The sequence below is a fragment of the Cryptomeria japonica genome, chromosome 6, assembly GCF_030272615.1.
Source record: "Cryptomeria japonica chromosome 6, Sugi_1.0, whole genome shotgun sequence".
Lineage (NCBI taxonomy): Eukaryota > Viridiplantae > Streptophyta > Pinopsida > Cupressales > Cupressaceae > Cryptomeria > Cryptomeria japonica.
Window position 1 is genome coordinate 321115957 of NC_081410.1, and position 17151 is coordinate 321133107.

A 17151-nucleotide genomic window follows, 5' to 3' on the forward strand; every position below is an offset into this window, starting at 1 on the left:
ATTTTGAGCAGAGTCCACAGTGACAAGATGTACCTAGAGAGGACGCATGACATTACGGCTCAAGCAATTCATGCAGTCACTAGCTTTTATAACATAGGGGAAGTGCCAGCCTTGAGAAAAGTGAGCAAAACCGAAATAGCCAAGCTCACCGGTTCAACCAGTGATTCACGGGGTATGATAGTCAATGCTATCAAGGATGATCTAGTGAAATAGGCCCGCATGGTGATAGGATACATAACATTTTCAGCCAATAGGATTAATTCTGTATCTGCTGCAGTGGTAAATGCCGCTTACCGGATGATAAAAGAGGATGCATCTTTCGACTTATGCACTGGCATGTAGAGGCAACTCTTGTTGAATCTTAAGGCAATCAAACATGATAATTCACTGAGGTTTAAGTTTTGACAACTAATGGTAGGGTTGTTCTTTTATTTCCAAGGCTACTTTCCTGGTGTAGGAGATGTCCAGTGGTCCCTTGACCAACCGATAACCAAGCAGATAAAGGAAAGCGTACAAGCCATTGGAACCGGCTACCCTGAAGTACTGAACAAATATTTTGATGAGTTCAGAAGAAAGATGAGTTAGAGGGTAAGAATCTCAGGTGACATAGTGAAGAAATACGAAGATGACATCTATTTCACTATTCAGGTGGACAAATGTTTAATGGAGGCTGTTGAGCCTAGAATGGAGGAAGTAGAGCCAATGGGCTATGAAGTTATATTTGACATGCTGGAAGGGTATGCCTCAACCCTTATTGCCTCACCTCTTGATCCAAAGGCCAAGAGGACCAGAACCTACTTGGAGAGGATTGTACTAGTTGAAGAACCATTGGTGATGAAAGGAAAAGAACCGGCTGCTAAGAAAGCTAAGGCAGTGCCTGCAACATCGGCACCAGCTACCACTACAACTCCAAGAGTGACCAAGTGGTCACCGGCAAAGAAGAAACTAGAGGTAACACTGGAAAAAGTCTTTGAAAGAAAAAGGAAGACTAAGACAAATGAATTGGACTTTGAAGAAACCGAGTTTGATGAAAAGCCGAAGAAGGCAAGACAAACAAAGAAGGTGAAGAAGAATGAACCGGCAGCATCCGCACCGGTAAATATTGATATCTCCTCATACAAACCTTTGACACATTGTCAAAGAACAGTAAAGAATATTAGGAGAAAATTAATTCATGATTTAGTAGATTATTATGATGATTTTAATAGTGAGGAGAAAGATGAAGTACTACAGGAAATCATTCTTTATTTGTGTAAAAATGACCGGTCACCATTAGAGATTAAATCTCAGACACCGGATTCGTTATTTAAAGCATTAGATAATAAATGGTGCATTGCCATTGAAAAGGAACAAGAGATTAGGGAGAAATTCTTTGCACAGTACTTCCCTAAACTCTCAAATTCAGAATTATTTGATGCCCTAGATCAAAATAAAGGTCTCTTCTTCACAAGGAGAAGAAGACTCTGGTTGTTGGAGGGGAGAATTGATGATGTTGAAAAAGATACTCATCAGCATATGGCTCATGCTATCAACTCTCACAAAGCATGAATGGCCAACCTCCAAATGGAAAAGGAACCAGTTATTTCCAAACCGGATGAGGTCTTTGATGAGGAAGGAAACCTGGTGGAAGAACCAATTGACACTATCAATGTCAATGCCCTGGATGTAGAAGATGTCACTCAGGACATACCTTATGAGGGAACTAAATAGGGGAACAAGCCGATCAGGGTGGTGAACAAGCTGAGGACACAGAGCAAGTGGCAAAGGAATAGGAAGAGAAAAAGAAGAGGGATGAAGATGAGAAAAAGAAGAAAGAGGAAGAGAAGAGAAAAGAGGAAGAGGAGAAATGAAAAGATGAAGAAAAGAAGAAGCAAGAAGATGATAAGAAAAAGAAAGAAGAAGAGGATAAGGAAGAAAAGAGAAAGAAGGAAGAAGAAGAGAAGAAAAACAAGGAAGAAGAAGAGAAGAAGAAGAAGGAAGTGGAAGAGAAGAAGAAGAAGGAAGAGGAAGAAAAAAAGAAGATGGAAGAGGAAGAGAAGAAAAAGAGAGAAGAGAAAGAGAAAGAAGAGAAGAAGAGGAAAAAGAAGGAAGAAGCAGACAAGACAACTGAAGCAATGAAGAGCACATAGATGGAGACTCCTAAGGCAACCGGAAGCCAAGCCAAACCAGCTGCTATCTTGAGTCCTATTGATCTCCAATTTGCAAGTGAGTCTAAGCTTATGCAAAGCATCAAGGTTGCCCAAGAGTGCCTTGAAGTCATTCACAGGAAAAGGGAATAAGATATTATTTAGGCGACTGTAGACACACTTACCGATTTAATCCCTAGTACTAATCTTCCTGACACTGAATCATCACTAGCACAACTCAAACTTCTATGTACTGTAGTGGATGATCAGGTGCAGAGTCTAGAAGAAGCAGCAGAGGAAGCAGCAAAGGCCAATGTAAAGAAAGAGCACCAAAAGGCTCTTAATGTTGCTCTAGTGAAAAAGATGAATGAGCTTAGGACTGAACTGCTAAAAGATCAAAAGGACATAAGGAATGCCTTGGATGAGGGAAACTTGCTACTTAGCAAAATCTGTCAACCTCATCTGTTCTGTGATGATGTGCTAGCCAAGAAGCAAAAGCTTCAAATGGACTTACAATCCTAATTGGGCACATTTAAGACACCTTATGATTCCTTTGCAGCATATGGGCAAACCATTCACTGGTTCCAGATCCAGTCAGCCAAGATGGAGCAAGAGATCAGCACACGGTCTAGGGATTTGCAGGAGCTTCAACTGGTATTACTTCCACTACTGTAAATTCTTCAAAAGTGTTATCTGAACCTGGATTCCCTGACAGTCACATAGGAACTGAGCACAATAGATGCCATGGAGGAACAGGTATCCCAGATGCAAACAGAGAAGGAAGTGGCAACCTCCCTACTTGAGTCCTGGTCTCTATCCATGAAACAATTTTTGCAGGACTATAAATTAGTTTTTGACAAGTATTAGGGTTTTTCAGTGGTACTTTGTCATTGTTGGCAAAGGGGGAGAAGTATATCTGGTTTTTGGTTTTAAAATTTTGATCTTCTGACACAGGGGGAGAAGTATCTGGTTTCGAAATTTTGATATATGCTATATGCTCTGATGATTATGCTCTATATGCAAAATTTCTATACACTATGTTGATTAAGGGATAGTGTATATGCTTAGGGGGAGCAATTTTGTTAATGGCAAGTTTTTGTTGTAAAACACTTAGATGTCAAAATTTTTATTTTCCTAAGTGTTACCATCAATGCCAAAGGGCGAGATTGTTGGCATTTTTGTTGTTTATGTTGTGATTGTCATTGATGGACACACACTTGTATTAAAATCCCCTTTATGTGTATGAGCTTGTGCTAAATCGGTATTTGTTCCAACCGGTATGTTGTATTATAGTCTTTAGACTAGTGGTGATTTTGTAGAATGTGTTTCCCGGTCTGAAGCAGCATGTCGACCCCAAGTGGTTCGTAGATCCCAAGTGGTACGAGGGAGAAAAGCGGCACAACACATTCTTACCAGTCTTCATTTTTGTCAAACCGGCAATTGGTATTTTGTATGAACCGGTAATACTCTGTGATGAGCTACCAACCAACATTTTGTGATGAGTTACCTATCCACCAATTGTTTGACGATGTTTTTTGTGTCGTGTTACTGAGTATGTCTAGATGCATTGAACCTAGGAAATTGTAATGTAATCCTATTGGACCGACATGAAATCAGATTCCTTTAAAAGGACATCATGTCTAGGGTATTAAGTTCTGTTGCTGAAAGGGTTAATGTCATGCTAGGGTTTAAGGTGGAAGTTGAGTTGTTGTGAGAATGATCTTATCTAAGAAGATCAAGTTGTAACTGTGAGAGAGATAGAGAAGATTGAAGTAATGCTGGAATGCATTAACTGTGAGAAATACTAGATCTAACCAAGTAGTTTGTGCTAGCCGATAGATCAAACACTTGTTGATTACTCACATCTTTGACAAGTCTATAGCCCTTAACCGGGTAGGCCTCAAAGCCTTTGTAAAATCCTCTAACAAGGTGGTTCACACATGTGAATCTAAAATCCTCTAAGAAGGTAGTCTTTAATCAGACTTATCTCCTAACAGAGATTGAGATTCCTAACAGGATCTATTCTGGTGAAGAACATTGTAAGACCTTAACCGGTCTGACCTTAATTGGTCTGGTTTCTATTCTGCAGATAGTGACTTGTGAGCTCCATCTCACCGTGGTTTTTCCCAGTTGGGTTTCCTCATCAAATATCTTGTGTTATGGTTGTATTGGTTTTTTGGGTGAATGCTTTATTCGCATTTTGGTTTGCATGTGTGGTAACCGGTTTGACTGTTAGACTGCTTTACTAGTTTATCTTTAGACTGTGTAAGTGTTTTAGTGCAGAGATTTTTGGCATACTAATTCACCCCCCCCTCTTAGTATTCATCATTATCAAGGTTGATGATTTGTATATATAGGTGATATATTCATGTAATTTTGGTGTCGATGTTAAGTCTGGATTATCAAAAAGAGGTTTAAGTGAGAACAAGTGATTTATCCTTCGATGTTGAATTTGAGGAAAGATTGGTGTTGCAGAGCAGACATTTGTTGTTAACCAAAACTGTAATTAGGCATTTGGAGATGCTATTCTTTCAATTCATCTTCTAGATTGTAGTTTGAATCTTATTATAAGTCAGTCAGACTTCCCTAAGGGTTGTAGCCTTCTGGGCCATTATCATTTGAGCAGTGAGCTCTAGGAAGTGTGCCTAAATGCATGTGCATTCCCCATTGTAATATGTTCACATACTACTATGGGTAGGTTCCCACCATGGTTTTTCCCTTAACTGAGTTTTCCACGTAAAAAATCTCGATGTTGTGTGTTGTGCTTTCAATTTTCTTATCTGTCTTTTTACTATAGTTTATCAGATATGTATTTTGTGTTAAGTTTGGTATTCCGATGAAGATTGATTCACCCCCCCTCTCAGTCTTCCTTCATGGCTACTGCTAACACATACTACATTGCAATCCTGCAAGTCATTGGCCTCAACATACTAAAAATTTGGCGGTGTGGCGGTAAGAAGGATATGACTTAATGAGATCATTGCGCTACCGTAGGTTCCGAGTCATATTCCTTTTGGATGATCATGAGGTAGTGGTAAAGAGATGTGATATAACAATTTTTACCGCTTTCCCATAGGAGTGATATGTTGAGTGCTAATAATCTTTGTGGTGTAGTGATAAACCAAATTAAGTTACCGCTCAACTGCATGGTGTTAGTGGCTGAAGGAAAAAAGTTGCAATAGAGAAATGAATGGAGAGGATGATATTGTAGTTCTGTAGGGAATACAAAAGTAGTATAAAGGGACATTGTGGTAACCTGGTAATGGTTACCGTAACCTCACAATGGTTAAGATAAGTGTTTAGGGAAGGATTGTGATACAATGGTGAGAGGGGAAACAAAAAAGGCAAGTGGAGGATGACGTCAACATATCATAGTCGAGATTTTTAAAAAGGATGGCAAAGTTATTGTTACCTATTTTCGTATTCGGGCCCAAAATATCTCTAAAGGGAATCCCTGATATGTTATAAGTTTTTTGTAAGGGAATTTGAAAGAGTCAAAAGGGGGAAAAAGGGATTTCAATTACCTTTCTTCTATAGGGATAAAATTTTGGAACTTTAAGTTCCTTCCTCAAGTTTTGGTAAAAGCTCTTAAAATTTAATTTCTCCCACGTTTCATAAAGTCAAAATAAATTTATGCTTTATGTTTGGAGGGAAAATAAGAGGGAGAAATTGCAATATTACGTTACATCTAGGGTTTTTTCTCTCAGTTTCCATAATGAGTTTTCCTCTGGTCTAATATGTACATCATGTAACAAATAGTTCTTTCAGCTAGAAAGCCACATGCAAGCCTACTCACATTTATGTTATATGATTATGAGGAGTTTTAATATCAAAAGAGCAGCTGCAACTACCATATTTTAGCAAAAAGAGGAGCTTCTAGAGAACATATGTGCATATATCACATGTATACCATTAGTTAATGATTAAGAAGGAGCTCGTTTAATGTGTTATCTCAGAGTTTAGACATGATAGAAGGAGAGATTGACAATAAAAAAACATGGAGAGGGATTTATTGGACCCAAACATAGCTTGAGCACATCATCATTCTAAGAGATACGTCTACCTTAGCCTCTTATTATATTTCAAAAGACAAACATAGTTTTGTGTATCCACAAGAGTTATGATTTTGATACTAAGCCAATCATGATAAAAATTCTTTATCAAAACCCTAGAGGGAATCCAAGATAGAATAGTTTTTGATTTCTTGAGAGCATCTAGGATATAATTGTCAAATTGTGGAATCATAAGGACATAAACAACCTTATAAACAATGAATAATAGAGAAACCATAGTCATATAGAAAAGTAAATTTTTGCAATCAAAGAATATACATAGAACAAACCCTTTAGAAACCTTAAATATTGAAACCATTGTTAAAAGATAATGATTAAGAAGGGGCTTGATCCAAGTCCCTAGTTTAAAACAACAACAATAATCCTATCACATCTACATTTGAGCCATATCTGAGCCAAAGAGAGAGGGCATAAAGAGATAGAGAATAAGTACTAATGAAATGTACCCATTCACTATCATGATAGAGATGGTTTACAAACTTATGGCCAGAAGTGCATCTAAAGGAAGTGTTTAAAGTCAGTAACAGTGATAATCTACAAGAAAGTTCAAGTTACAAAAAGAAGGATTTAAGGGGATAGAGTAGAAAACCAATTGAAAAACCAAACAAAGCATGAAAAGAGCTCATTTCTCTCCAAAATATATTAAAAGGTCTCAAATAAATTAGTAAAGCCAAAATTTTTCAACAATGATAGTACAACACATGATCATCATATGTCAAAGGGTAACAAAGGACAATCCTACATTGAAGTAGAATATAGAATAGTAATGGACCCAATATATTAATGGGAGGAAGAAAATCCACAAAGGATCAATGAATGTTATGCCTCATAAAAATAGAGATATTTTTAGCAGTCCTAGGAGACTTTTTGACAGTCAAGGCACAGAGAAAGAATTTGAGTTTTAAAGTGAAAGGAAAGATCATGTTGTAGGTCCTAAACAATACAAAGGGTATTCATTGAAAGTATCCTCACATAATACACAGTGAACCAATGGCAAGCCCATTCAAGGGATAATAGTAGTTAAAAGACATGTCACACTACCAGGTCAAAGAAGCATGAAAAGGTATCATGTTTGAAATCACTGCCATCAAAATGATAGGTGTGTTCGATAGTATAAAAAAATCATAGCATCCAAGAAGGATAAGATTCTACCAAGAGAAGGCTTGACAAAGGTAAAAGGATAGTGAGTACTATTTTTAAAGAAAAGAGCATTGACAAAGGGCAATAATAGTGTGAAAAGCTCGAGATCTGCAAAGAAGAGAAAGCTTTAAGAACACAACACAGTTTAAAGCATGAAAGAATAGTGATTTGCTAAGGTAAAACAAAGATATCAATGTTTTTGCAAGGAAAAGATAATGAGGTTATTCATAGTGAAGTCAATCATGAAATAGAGGAGTCCAAAGGCTATGAGATCGTTGGTTGAAAATTATGCAAACTTGAAGAGTTTACAAAATTGTGGTTTCAACCACAACAAAACGAGATTAAATCTCTCCTAATTTATAAGGGAAGGCTCCCCCTATGATTAATTACTCTACCTTTATAGCATAAGTTACAAATTTTAATTCCTAATCTAACATGGGCGGTACAACATCCTATCCTCATTTTTGAAGATAGATGTTATTATTTTCCTCTCTTTTCAAGAAATAATTTACAATATAGAGCAGCAATAATTCTTACAATTTCCCTGTTACAAATTAACTTAGAATGCAAGAATCAAACAATATGGATAAGAAAGAAGGAAAGTTTCTATAAAGGCACAAGGTCCTCTGTTGCTTCTCCAGAAGAGAAAGAGTGCTTAACCTCAAATTATTAAAACTCATTGCTATCTTATCAACCTTTTAATAATTACTTCTATAACCCAATGTGTTATTTAATAAAATCAAAGTAAAGCAAAAAGTCTTTAAACAGATTCCTAATTTCACTTTTGATAATGTTTTTTCTGAAATGATAATATGAAGCTCAAAGTCTTCAAGTTATGATCTCATTTTCCAAGGCAACACAATAAAGCATAGAGTCTTAAAAGTTTAACCTTAATATACATATCTCAACTAAATTTAACTTAAAAATACCAATATGAAGCACAAAGTCTTCAAAATGATATCACAATCACTAATTCCTAATTCTACTAACTAGAGTCAAAATATGACACAAAGTTCACAAATTAACGATTGCCTCTACACTTTAACAATATTCTCTCAACACACCTTTACTTGAGCAAAATAAAAATTTATAATAAAAATGATGTAAGAACACTCTCACCATAAACTTCATATAAATCCAATGCAAAGTTTGGATACCAAAGATTTTTTCTTATTCAATAAAGTTTGTGAAATCACAATAGGAATACAAAGTTTCACTTTTTCTCTTCAATTTAGCAGAGTTTCAACATATATATTAAATATTCTTGATCCAAATTACAATAATAAACCTAATATATATAGGAGAGATGCATTGAGAAAAACTAGGAAATACTATGACTAATTCAAAGAAGAGTCCTAATTGACTTTGAACTCATGCATTTCTTAAGTGCAAAAACTAAATACAAAATGACACTTGAGGTGTCAAAGTTTTTATTAAAAAATTCATCTACTATGAAAACTAATAAGTGTCACCAAATATTTCATTTTGATCCTGCTTCATGAATTCATTGAACTTTTGTAGAGTTACCTTCAACTATCCTTGATTAGGTCCTTTAGTGTGACTTGTGATGGCCTTAACCTAGGTTATGGAGTCTTCGAGGATCATGTAACATTTCTTATGCTTTATCAGAAGAGAGGATAGATCATCCAAATTTACTTGTATCTCTATCAACTTATCTACTGAAGGTAATGATAACACTTTTTTATCGGCCTCTTCACCAATTAACAAACTAAATTCTTTGATGATGATATCCTCGTGAAGGAGTTTCTAGTTCTCATCAAGGAAAGTAAAAGGGAGATATGATATCTTCTCGATGATGTCCTTCCCTTTACCATTACATTCTTTATGTACTTTCCTCCAATCTTTGATAAGTGCTTCCAGGACATTCATCTGGTTTTCCAATATTTCCCTTTGTTCAATGTACATATCTCTCGAACCATTATCAACCATGAAATCCAATGGAAAATCTTCTAACTTCAACCAAGAATTGAAGTCCTTCTCATGTGTTTCCAATTCATATTGAAACAAATTCAAAGTTTTATCAATTTCAATCTTGACTTCCTCAAGATTATTAACCAAGGTAACCGTAGAACAAAGGAGATGTGTCCCTTGGCTCAATAACCTATCCATCCATTCACCAACTTTTCTCCATGAGAATTAAGTTGGTCAATTTGTTTAATGATTTGATCATCCATTGAAGAAGTGACATTCTTAACTACCTCAAATGATTTAGTGATTTTGATCAAGACCTCTATGAGCTAATCAACCTGTTTCTTTAACTTATCTTTCTTGATCTTTTCTTCATTAATAATTGTTACAAGGTACTGGAAAGAAGTTTGAGCATCTTCCACTGTACCTTCATGCATTTTCTTAACAAGGTTGATTCTATTGATGACATAATCAGTAGGCTACACTTTATCCAAATCGGTGTCCGAAGGAGGAATTTCCATTTCAACATACATATTTTTTGATTTATCTATTCTCAATCTAGAAAAATTCTTGGCCTTCTTTGTAACCTTGGGCTTAACACACCAATTGACTAAAATCAAATTCATCTTGAGAGATGGATTGCTTCTTTATCTTAGTAGTGTTAGACACTACCTAGTGTAGAGAAGGTGTATCATCATCTACTACAATAGTCAACACTTATGTTGCTAATTCATGCGACTAAATACTTGTAGTAACAATGGGTAGAGTTGAGGTAAAAATGGTGGGTCTATGTAGATGAATAGAAAGCTTAGGGGGAACTTGGTTTTCTGGCATAAATTTATCAAAATATTCCAACAAGGAATAATTAACCCTAGACAGATTAGGAAGGAAGACAGTATCTAGGTTATCATGAGGCATATCAAGGGAAGAGTCACTTGTGGAAGTGGAGGGAATGACAAGAATTTAAGGAGCTTGTGATGAAAATGACATAGTGGAACCTAAAGGATTAATATCTTGAATTGAGACTGAAGTAGTACATGTGATATCACATGATGTAGTAGGAATACCTTCTTGTGTCTCTTGAGATTGAGAAGTACTTGGGATTTCAAGTAATCCCTCCATATCAAATTCTCCTTCCTCTTGTTCATGCTTATTTTTTAGGTTCTTCTTCTTCTTCCTATTTGCCTTCATTATAAGGTTGAGTCTCTTGAGTTGAAGAATCAACTTGGCTCTTACCCTTTCCCATAGTGAATTTGAATTTTGGACCTTTAGGAATCATAAGATCCTCTACATTCTTAGTCCTTAACTCAGAAATCTTTCCTCTAGGCCCTACAACATCTTCTTCAAATGATTCAATCTGGAAAGGCTTCAACTGAACACCATGCAGATTTAACCAAACACTAGTATTATCAAGAATTTTCTAGACCCTGGCCCTTATTGAAGTATACTCCTTTTGAGACAATTGGATAAGAGGCAGAGGTAATCCAACAACATTATTTTTCTCATACATAGGATCAAGAAAGTCTCCATCCTCTTCAAGATCCTTAAGAATGTCAACAAGATCAAGATTCTCAATTTGTTGTACTGTCAAATGATAGTAGTCCAATCTTTGAATGTCTTCTGTAGTTCTACAATCAATCCATACATCTAAATCTGATGAACAGGAGTGTAGTTCTCTTAATCTTGTTCTTAATGCTCCTGTAGTTAAAATACTTCTTGGCTTTGAAAAACATCATAGTCGCTCTCCTCATTTCCTCCTCCATGGCATGTGCCTTGTAGATGGTGTTGATGGAGTATCTCACTATGGTAATGGAGAACTGAAGACCTATCTTATGAGCCCCAAATTGATGCTCATGGATTGATATCATTTAGCGAGAAATATCCATAAGGATAATCGTATCTGATGGATATATTGGAAGCATGAAGGGTTCTCCATCAAAGCATCCAATCATGATTTATGTAAATATGGGAAACTGTAACAAAATACAACCATATTCACTCACCACCTTCCAATCCTCATCTGAAACTCTCTTATTCTTAAGATGTTTATCAAATAAGCATATATAATGAGAAAAGAAGGCATCATTGACCCTCCTAAAATGGTGTAAACTCTCCTTGAGAGTGAGTTGAGTGAAATAGTTATAAACAGGAACCTGACTCCTATCACCCGTGGTAGATAAACCTAGAAAATGTGTCATTGAGGAAGCTAAATAGACAAGATAAGAAGTCATTTAAAACTTCAAGGTGGTGGGCACCTTGGTCAACTTCTCACATAATTCATCTGCAATCTTCTTGCCCTAGTAGATCTGCTTCTTATTATGCCTGATAATGTGAATTTACTGATACATCCACTTGTAATCAGAATATTTTTTTACTTTATAGAGAAGAGTAATGAGATTGTTGACCTCCTCATTGAAATCACTATGGGGAAGAGTCTCAGACCATCTTGAAATTGTAGGCCTAGGTATTTTTAACCAATTATCATTAATGTTCATCTTGAACTTTTCTGAATTGTTGTCAAAGTAAGTAACAACTGATTGCATATCAATATCTTCATATTTACCTATGGGTGGGCATTATAAAATTGTGTCAAATAAGTCCTCATCAAGCTTTATGAGTGTCTTCTTTCCATCTACATCCTTTATTGATCTGGTGGTGGAGTCATATGTGTTAACTAGGGCTAACACAAATTCTTGATTTTGTGTAGACATAGGAAAGACTTCTCCTAGATGAATTCCACTATTGATGGTGGGCTCCATTTTATATGACACCAATGACTGCTTGACTCTTTTCAAAAATTCATCGAGATCCACATGACCAATCTCTGTATCTCTTATATTATCAATATTAGATGATACAGATGGAAGAAAAACTGGATGAATCTCTTTCTTCTTGAACTTCATTGATCTTTCACTAGGTGAGGGCTCTCTCATTTGCAATAAATGCATTGCATCATGAAAATTTCATCATTTGAGATTATTAGTCTCCATAGGAATCTCATTTGATAGAACAAAAACCTTTGATCAATCATAAAATGGCCAAAAAATATCAATTTGCAAGTGTGTGAATTAGGTGTAAATCAGACTTATAAGTCTAATTTACACATATTTAAGTGGAAAATCAAAACAAGTGCATATCAGAATTACAAGTCTGATTTTCACTTAAGGAATAGAAAAAATCACAATAGGTGTACATCGGGTTTATATCCCTCGTCTACACCTAAGAAAGAAAGAGAAAAACCAAAGGTGCATATTAGGTTTATAACCCCAATATGGACTTTAGAGGAACAAAGGATGAAGGTGCATAAGGTTTCGATTGGGCATACACCCCCAACCTTGACTTTTGGAAAATTAATTTGGTGTAAGTTGGTGGTATACCCTCAACCTACACTTTGGGAAGGACTTAACAGAAAATGTAGATCAAACAATGGTGATGATCTGGGTTGTAACCCCGATCACCACCAATACTCAAAGAATATGGTGGATATCAGGGTTACAAAAATCATTACCACCAACACTTAAGAAAGGTCAAAGAATAATGGGTGGTAGGACTGTATCCCCACAACACATCGTGGAGCAAAGCTCTAATGTATGGCAGGGCCATATCCACGTAACACACTGTTAGGGAATACACAAAATATGATGTGAGGGAGATTTGAATCCAACACACATCAGAGCCGAAGCTTTAGTGTGTGCTAAATTCAAAATCCAATTCACACCACAACTAGGGTTAAGATAAAAGGAATAACAAACAATGGGCTCAAATATTAATAACATATTGAAGTAAAAACTTTGATGTATGTTATTAACATTTGAATCCACTGCATCAAGAAAAAATACGATAAGAAAAAAGTGAGGGGAGGGGGGGAAACAAAAACATACCTGTAAAAAATGAGTCTGATTTCAAACAAGAAGAGCTCCAAAGCCTTATCGATCTCCAAGCAGGCAAATGAAAAAGAAATAAGGGCAAGATTCGATAATAAAAAGATAAGAAACATAAATGAAATTGAACTCTTAAAGTATTAAATGGTAAATTGTGCATCATTATTGTGTAAATTGGACTTATAGGTTTGATTTGTACTATAACACCCAAAATGGTGTAGATTATACCTATAGTGGTGCAAGATCGGGTTTAAAACCTGACTTGACACCAAAATAGGGAAGATAACTTTTTAAGTTAAAATTTGAAATTTTAACTAATAAGATGAAATTCCAAGTTCAAATACGAACTATTTGAGGACAAATGAGATGACAATAATGCCTCAAAACTTGACTTTAGAGAAAAGAGTATGAATTTTGAGAAAAAAATTGTATGGGTTATCTTATTTTCACATAAAATGAGAACAAGGATAACAACTAGCTTTGATTGGGGAACTTCTTCTAATCATTCACAAGAATTATTTTGAAGAGGTAGAACCTCATATCTCTAAGTGCCTTCATTTGATCCATTGGGCCAAACAATGAAATGACCAAAAATCAAAAGGTAAAGAAAAAATAGAAAAATAAAAGACCAAAAAGGACCACTGTACAAGTATTTACAAAGTATCAAAACTTCACTAAGTGATTAATTTTAGACGTTGTCCACTATGAGATATTGCAAATGGGGAACCATCCTAACATGTCTAAAGATAACTAGATTCTCCACATACTTGATAGATTGTAAAAGGACCAGTCCACAAGGAATCAAACTTTCCATACATTCCTTTTGGTTCACGTCTCTTATTTTAGAGTAGGTCAAGATCATCAACCTTGTAATCACTTGATCTAGATTTATTATCAAAGAGAGTCTTCACTTTCTTCTGATGTTGTACAAGGTGATCAAAAACTTGTGCTCATTGCTCTTCTAATTGTGTGAGAAACATGATTCTTTTATTCATAACATTACCATAGGTCTCATCTTCAATTTCTCTTGCCAACTTTAAAGAAGGTAACCCTAAAGTAATAGGAAATTAAACATTAAGAAAACAACAAACATTAGGTGAGTATCCTCTCCATTAGGTGAGTATCCACTCTATTAGGTGAGTATCCACTCCATAATTCATAGGGAGTTTTATTTGTCCCCTTCTTTACCTATATCCAGTTCAAAGTGTATACAACAGTGCTTATTGCTTCTCTCCAAAAGATATATGGGATGTCCTTATGTATCATTAGAGTCCTTGCACAATCAATAAGAGTTATGTTTCTTCTTTCAGCAACTCCATTCTGCTGAGATGCTCTGGGTGCAGACATTTGTCTCATGATACCCTATTCCTCGTAGTAGTTCATAAACTCTTGATAGGTGAAATCTCCTCCTTTGTTTGATCTCAAACACTTCCGATTCTTACCAGTTCCTCTTTCTACTCGAGCCTTAAACACCTTAAACATGTGAAAGGCTTCAGATTTTTCCTTCAAGAATACAACCCACATCATTCTTGAGAAGTAATCCACAAATAGCATAAAATACCGGTCTCCATAGAAACTCTTGGTTCTCATGGGACTGCACAGGTTTGTGTGAACTAAGTCCAACACATTTTCAGATGAGAAAGTTTTACTACTGAAACTGGACCCAGTCAACTTTCCTAGTTGACACTCTTTGCACATAGCATTTTCAGGTTTTACTATGTTAGGCATACCTCTGACAGATTTTGCCTTATTGACTTTAGCTATGCTATCAAAATTAACATGACACAATATTTTATGCCACAAACAGCTATCTTCAACCTTAGCCACTAGACAATTACCTATGGTGGTGTCTAGATGAAACAAATTGCCTCTTGACTATTTACCGGTTGCAATCAGACTTCCAGATTTGTCATTTATTTTACATATCCCTTTATTGAACTCTAACCGGTAGCCCTTATTGTTAAGTTGTGGAACACTTAACAAACTATATTTTAATCCTTCTACCCAATAGATATCATCAAAGTTTGTCTTATCATTCAAGGATACATACCCCTTATCTTTTACTGCACATGGGGCATCATTTCTGAACCTCATTGTTCCTCCATTGCAATCCTCCATATTGAGGAATTTGTTTCTATCATCGGTCATGTGGTGAGTGCAGCCACTGTCAATCACCCATTCTCCACATTAAATTGTGTTGAATTCAATGCCATATCTCCTTCCTCTATGCTATCCTCCTTGACTACCACAAATATAATGCCATCTCCATCAAATCCCTCTGATTCTCCATCAGTGTCTCCTTTTGCAAGATAACATTCCTTCTTGCTCTTATCCCTATAACTTCTAAAATTATCCTTCTTATCTCTATCATTGTCAGGGCATCTTGAAGCAATATGACCTATCTTATTATAGGAGAAGCACTTTAAGGGTAGTTTACCTTTGTATTTTCCTTTACCTCTTGGAAATCTTCTTGCCAATAGAGCTTCAATTTCATCTTGCTCCTGTTCTTTAGAGAGAAGAATGTCACTCTCATGGGAATGACTATTTCTTGTAGTAGAGATACTACCAATTTCTTTCCTTCTCCTTGTTGGTGCATGCATCATTGATCCTTTGAGAGAAGAATCAATATTTGGTATGCTGTTGTCATAATTGCTCAATTAAAAAGCAGTCAACTTACCGATCAGTGAGTCAAGAGTTACATTGACTGTTCCCAAGGATCTAAGTTCCTGGATAGCAGAGACCCTTATGGCATATTGTGGTAGTAGAGTTCTCAGGATTTTTCTAACCATATCATCCTCCTCAAGCTTTCCTCTAGAACTTTTAATGAAGTTTACTACATCTTTTATCCTCTTGCTATACTGCTCTATGTTTTCACTTTCCTGCATTCTCATCTCATCATATTTTCCTCTCAAGTTGTCTACTTTGGCCTTTTGAACATGGGGATCTCCCCCATAGACTATCTTCAACTTATTGCATATCTAAAAAGCTGATTTCAAATCTTGTACCTCAACAAATTCATTATCTGAAATAGTGATAACAATCAAATCCATAGCAGCAGTATTATCTTGCCTTTCCTTGATCTGGTCTGGAGTAAGTCCCTGAAGGTTCATTGTACTCAGTGATCACATGATTCCAATAGTGTTCACCTAAGGATCTTAGATATAGTTTCATTCTTCTAGACAATAAGGTGTAATTCTCCTTATAGAACTTAGGACCCTCTTTACACATCATCTTGGATCTCTTCCTAAGATGGTTAAGCTTCTTCTGATTCTAGGGACCTGATGCTCTGATACCAATTGTTAGTCCCAACCGGTGCTAAGAGTGGAGGGGTGAATCGATACTTAATCAAATTTTCACAATTTAACTTTTAACTTAAATCTGCATTCAGCTAAAATCCAATAATATACTTAATCACTGAAGTAAAATATGCAAGCATGAAAAGTTGACAGTGACACCAAGAAGTTGTCTCATGGAAACCCACAAGGGAGAAAACCATGATGTGAGTAGGAACTCACAAAATTTGTACTCATATGAAGTACACCCTATGAGGAGCCATCCTTGTTAGGAGATTACAAAGACACTATTAGGTGCCACCCGGTTAAGGGATTTTAATCAAGACTGATTAGTGCCTTTACCCTGTTAAAGGTAGCCTAGTTAGAGGACTTAGAACATTAGTTAAGATGTCACTTGGTTAAGGGATTTTACAATAGGGACCTGTTAAAGTCCACTCAGTTAAGGGATTTATGTTGCAGTTGTTAGAAAGCGACAGATGGATGATCTACTAAATTAGCTACTGATAGCTTGATCAGATGTCAATATGCATCACACTCAATACACATCAGTTGTGTCTTCTCTGCACAACACTAGTTTCCTTCTTACACCTTCGGCTCTTCACTTAGTTGGTCACTTATCTCTCGACACTTCACTCTACTGATTCTCATACCTTTGGCTCTACACTCTTTCAGTTCACTATCTCTGGACTCTACACTTAGTCGATCTACC